Genomic DNA, 6,033 nt, shown 5'->3' on the forward strand with positions numbered 1-6,033 from the left:
CACACGTAACTTCTCATTACGTTTGTGACGTTTCTCATGTAATCGTCTTCTCTCATATTCTCTCTTCTTTCTTATAGTCTTCTTTTTCCTTACTATGACGTCATTTCGTACATGGCTCGGTATTTGCATATAGCCGTCTGCACTATGCTGTACCTATACTTGGAATTTATTAATGAAATATAATTCTTACAAGAAATGAATAAGGCGGTGGAGGGAGGGTGATAGTTGTGAGGCTATCACTTCATTTTTTCCTTTATCGCTCACATTCGATGAGCGATATTTTTGACAATAGGAAAATGCTGTTTTCTGGGTCAGCTGTTGTTTTTGAGTTGGTGATAAGTTGAGACTTTAAATCTCCTCATAGTATTCGTCATCGTTCATCCGTAAATCTATTTTTTCTCATTGACCCTAATCTTCAAATGGGTTAGCCTTGATAAGTATTGACTCATTTGCAAAAATCAAAAAATCAGGTGCTGCGGTTCCCAGGCATATTGAAAAGTTAGTATGGAATGATGATGTATTAAAACCTCATGTTTTATACTTTCTTCATTTATTCTATTTCTACTATTATATAAAGGTCACTTAGTGTGTGTGCGTGTGTGAGTGAGAGTTCCTCATAGGTTCCGAAATGGCTAAACCTATCTTTTGCAAATTTCACACTAAGCTGATTTATATGTCTTGCAGTGTTCTTTGACAAATTTTGTACAGAAATCCATCTAATAAATATCGAAAATCCGATCTTCAAAATAGCTTTTCTCTCTTATAGATAAAAAGGAAGAATTTGATACGTGTTAACTCATTTGTAGAACAAACATTTTAAAAATCAGGTGCTGCGGTTCTCAGGTGTCTTGAAAAGTTAGTATTGAATGATGACACATTGAACTTTAACCCTAAAACCTCATCTTCTTCTTCTTCTTCTTCTTCTTCTTCTTCTTCTTCATCATCATCATCATCATCATCATCATCATCATCATCATCATCATCATCACCACCACCACCACCACCACCTCTTCCTCTTATAAATCCAAAGATTATATTATTGGCATTGGTTTCCATTACATTTTTCTAGTCGAAATATTTTCTACAAGAGGCCAGCATCATTTGGAGAAGAGAAAATAATCATCATATCGTTCTTTGATTTTTTTTTATTTAGTCTTCACATTCCATGAGTGATAATTTGGACGATTGGAATTCCTGGATCAGCCATTGTTTTGACTTGGTGATAAGTTCAGATTTTAAATCACCTCATATTATTCATCGCCATTTATCTGTAAATCTATTTTTCTCATTAAATCTAATCTTCAAATGGGATTTTAACCTCGACACGTGTTGACTCATATTATGCTATACCATTTTTGGTGCACGTATGGAAAACGGTACCTTCTCTATATTTTTTTATTTTCGTTTTTTGTTTTCAATTTTCTTCAGCAGATTATTATCGAATGGACACTAGTCTACCAGATTATCAAAAAAATTCTTTAAAAAGTCCATATTTCAATATTTGTATCGGGTGCTCAGTTTCTAATGTACCGTTCTAGTAAATCGATCACCCATTTTAGAACCACTTGACATTTTTAAGCTAAATTTTGCGAACTTAGCCATTTTTAAGCAGTTTGGCCTTTTTTTGAATTTCACTTTCTCCAATTATTTTATACACATATTTACGGTTATCTTCAAGCTTCGTCACCCGACATTTACAAAAGTTTTGCCTGGACGATTTTTTTCTTCTTTTTTTTTTAATACGTATTCTTCAAATTGTGTCACACGACATTTACAATCTAAGGGCGCTAGAGTACCAACTAAGACTTACCTTTAAAAAGTTGATTTTTAGGGGAATTCTGTTCTGTATTGCATATTGTTTTCATGGGTCGCCATGTTTGCTTTCGCGCACGTGTGCCCAATTTTTGATTATATTCACTTCTTGCAAGAATCATATTTAAGTAATAAATTACAAGGAATTGATAATAGTCAGTAACTTACCAATCAGCCTGTGCATAATATTAAAGGAATACTGTAACACCTCTACTAGAGGGCTTCGTATTATTTGGATTCTTCAGACTACTTTTCTCATCTTGAGTGTCATTTTCACAACGTTTCAGTCGATGTAATCTCCGACCTTCTTCATGTGTATCTTTTCAACGGAATTTCTACTTCAATGTCTAAGCCGAAGCTAAGTATGGGGTGAATAGATTCGGACCCAGGAAACAGCAATTCTTCCTCCCTTATCAGAAATATCTCTCACGGAATTTGAAAAGTGAAGGACAAAAAAAGTGTAGCGAGAGTTATGAAGCTGTCAAAAGTAATTATTACTTAATATTTATTACTTTTCGTAAATGATCTTTCTTGGGTCGTCGGTCACTGTATTAGTTTTTCTTTCCAGCTCATTAACCATTATTCTTTATTCTTGTTTGATAAGTGGGTGACCTATGAGTAGAAAAAAAAAAGCCAACAGACTGCGACTATAACCACATGGAATTTATAAGCAAATAATAAACATATTTTAGTCTTTAAAATCCACGAAACAATGAAATGTTTAATTACCTCGAACGCATAAAAACACAACTTTTTCGTTTTGAATTCTTTTTTTTCTAATATTGAATGATTTTCAATACAAATCATGTTCCTTATTTTTCTCCTTTTTTTTTAATGCAATTTTTAAGTTTCCTAATCCTTTTTGTACGATTTTTTAAAATTCATTACCGACGGTCTGACTATTCGACAGATCTTGCTTGCTAGGACCTCAGCAATGACGTCATTTTTCAGCTCACAGGCCTTAATGACATATATTACGAAGGTCGTGCTGTGAACAGCACATCATGCCACTTTCGTCAGACAAATAAAGTTTAGCGCGGTTTAATTGTAGTTAAACAATACTTCAGATAACATTTGCTTATCACAAACAAACCTTTACTCGAAAGATTATTTCATGAACACTTATAAACACTTATAAGCACAAAAGATCACATTCTTCTTCTTCTTCTTCTTCTTCTTCTTCTTCTTCTTCTTCTTCTTCTTCTTCTTCTTCTTCAGGTCTGTTATTGCAGACATCGATAATCATGGCTCTCCAGTCTCGTCTGCATTTGGTCTTTCTGATAAGGTCTATTGTCGTGTTTCCAGTGACCCTAGTGAGACTGTCAGTGGACTTTGTTCGTCATATTCCTTTGCTCTCTTTTCCGGCGATTTTTCCAAACATCAAGAATTTTTCGAAGCCATCCACCCACATTAAATGACCGAATAACTTTAACTACTCGTATCTACATATCTATATATCTACAGTCCCTGTTGAAAATTTTCAATCACTTTTTTTTTTTTTTTTTTTTTACATGGAGGTCACCACTTATCAAGGCCCGGAAGCCACTCTTGTTGATATTAATATAAAATAATACAATAAACTAAGTTATAAAACTAAGAAAAAAAATAAAGATATTACATTAGCTAAGCTCATAGTTACAAGACAGAAAGAGTAATAAATTGAAAATTAAAATAATAATTCCATCAAAACTTATAATAAATAAAATACCTAAACATAATTAATTTATTAAATACTTTAGAGTAGCTTAATGATACTTAATATGCGCTTATATCTACAAATTTTCAATCTCGCTGGAAAAACACAAAAATATATAAATCATAAAATCATACCTACATTAGTCAGCTGGGGTGAGTGGTCACCACAGAAAGACAAAGCGAGGTCTACCTTCAAGGGAAACTGAGATACAACTGCACCATACCATGTGTGCTATACCCTCATTGAGTCAGGAGAGTACTTGGAGGGAGGAAAAGAAATAAGTTGCCAACTAGGAAGTATGAGCACTTAAGCAAAATTGGGGTGACAAAACACGTCATGGGATTAACGCAGGGTTAAAAACTGCTCTACTGCTTCCAAACGACTTTTAACCGCTTTCATTACTATCCAACATTCGTGACCATAAAAGCAGAATTGACCATATGTACATCTTCACATCATTATTAAAAGCATATATACTGCATAATCACGTTGACACACCGGTTCTCATTAGATCACTAAAGTTAAGCAACGTTGAGCCTGGTTAGTACCAGATGGGTGACCATTTGGGAATTCTAGGCACTGTATGTGTTCTCTGCTTATCTCGGCATTTGTTTCCAGTCGTCCTGAATCTCCACTTGCCATTGGTATTTAACAACGGCGACTCAGGAGAAGTGTGGTTGGAGATTGTGCAACTCTTGCCACAAAAAATTCCATGCGCAAGCACCCTTATAGTGGGTATTCATAGTCTGTCAAGATTGAAGAAAGCTACCATTAAAAGCATATTCTTTGACTTTCATTTGCTCGGGCATAAAATACGCTTAAATATATTTTAATTTGTCCAGATTTATAAGAGTCGTGATTTCAAAAGTAAAATAAAAGTATTTTGGGTGCCATCAGCTAGAATCGAAACCAAAAGCAAAACTGTAACATTCAAAGCTTGTGACGTTACCACTGTACCAACATGACACATGCATGAACTGATTAAAAATTTAAAATAATCTAAGATGAATGTACAAAATGTATAACGATTTTTTCAATTTTGACCCCTTTTTGACCCTTAAAAACTATTTTAATCGGCTAATGATCCATAAAAGAACGGTTCATAAAAAGTCCAATTATTTGAGGCCCCTATCGCCGCTCTGTGACTTTTAGTTTCAGAGGAGATAGAGTTTGAAAATATGGAAACAGACAGACAGACAGACATATAGTCTATTATATATATTAGATTATATATGATATGCTTGAATATATATCTAAAGATAATCATAGATAAATTGTAGACATATATTTGCTTATATCTTCGAACAAGATTATCCACGACAATCTGTAAATATGTACTCAAAGATACGAGGGTCGTTCCAAAAGTAAGGCTTCCTATATTTTAACTCAATAAATAAAACGTTGAAGAGATGCGTACACAGGAGTGGTACTATTAAAACGAGCAACGTTATATTCTCCAGAATTTATTTTTCTACATAGTCACCACCATTCTCAATGCACTTTTTGTCAGTGATGAATGAGGACTGTGCATGGGCGTCTGGAGTATGCTTTGTCATATATTAGTCGTTCCAAAAAAGTAGAGCCGCTTATATTTTTTTAACTCCAAAAGTCAAAAACTCACAAAGACGGAAGTGGTACTATTAAAACGAGCGATGTTCTATGCTCCAGAATTTATGTTTCTACATAGTCACCACCATTCTCTATGCTCTTTTGCCTGAAATTCAATGCCGAATCTCTGCTTCTGACGTACGTCCATGACAGGGGTTGCTTTCTGAGAGTCTCACACCGTCAATATCTGCAACAGAGAGATAAAACTTTCAGGTTATGAATGCATACATTCAGCCACCATAACAATGTAAGTTGTAATCCTCTCTGATCCATTAGAAATAGGAGGCATTACATTTGGAATGCCCCTCGTACATATTAAAAGTAAAAAAAAGGTGCCTGTGTGGGTTTATTTCCAGCTGAAAGTCGAAAACTACAAAACAAAACCCCACAAAGTTGGTATATTCTTGATCAGCATTGTCCTCGATGAATCTATATAATTACTAGCAGGCCATCCAATGTTGTCCGGTCGTAATATACGCTTAAATATATTTTAATTCATGCAGATTATGTATTTATTATTATAGAAACAATTCCCTATCGATTATTATATTGAACCTAATATATAATTGTTGTATATCAGGGAGGTTTCATATTGGGGATCATATATCGAGTACATGTAATAAAGAGGTAACGATGATGGAGACATTTATAACAAGTGAGAGATGATGAGAATTCATTATTGAATGAATGTGTATTACTGTTCTTTTATACAGAGAGGGAGAGAATCATAACTTATGATGGCGGAGGGGGACACGTTACTTGGAAGGGGGTTATACAAAGTTCATATTAATATGATTAACACATTACCATAGTTTAATGCTCTTTCCTTCGCTTCCAAAGGACCCTGATTCAAACTCTCTTTCTCTGACTAGCAGACTCAACTATTCTGCCTCTTCTGCTCGACTACCGACTGCCCA

At 34.4% G+C, this 6,033-nt stretch overlaps 1 pseudogene; it reads left to right on the forward strand.

Moving 5' to 3' along the window:
- Window positions 1-3,979: 3,979 nt before the first annotated feature.
- LOC145256730 (5S ribosomal RNA) lies at window positions 3,980-4,096 on the forward strand (annotated as a pseudogene).
- Window positions 4,097-6,033: the final 1,937 nt, after the last annotated feature.

The sequence above is a fragment of the Euprymna scolopes genome, chromosome 32 (genome assembly GCF_053919585.1).
Source record: "Euprymna scolopes isolate OS-2025 chromosome 32, ASM5391958v1, whole genome shotgun sequence".
In the NCBI taxonomy this organism is placed as follows: Eukaryota; Metazoa; Mollusca; class Cephalopoda; order Sepiida; family Sepiolidae; genus Euprymna; species Euprymna scolopes.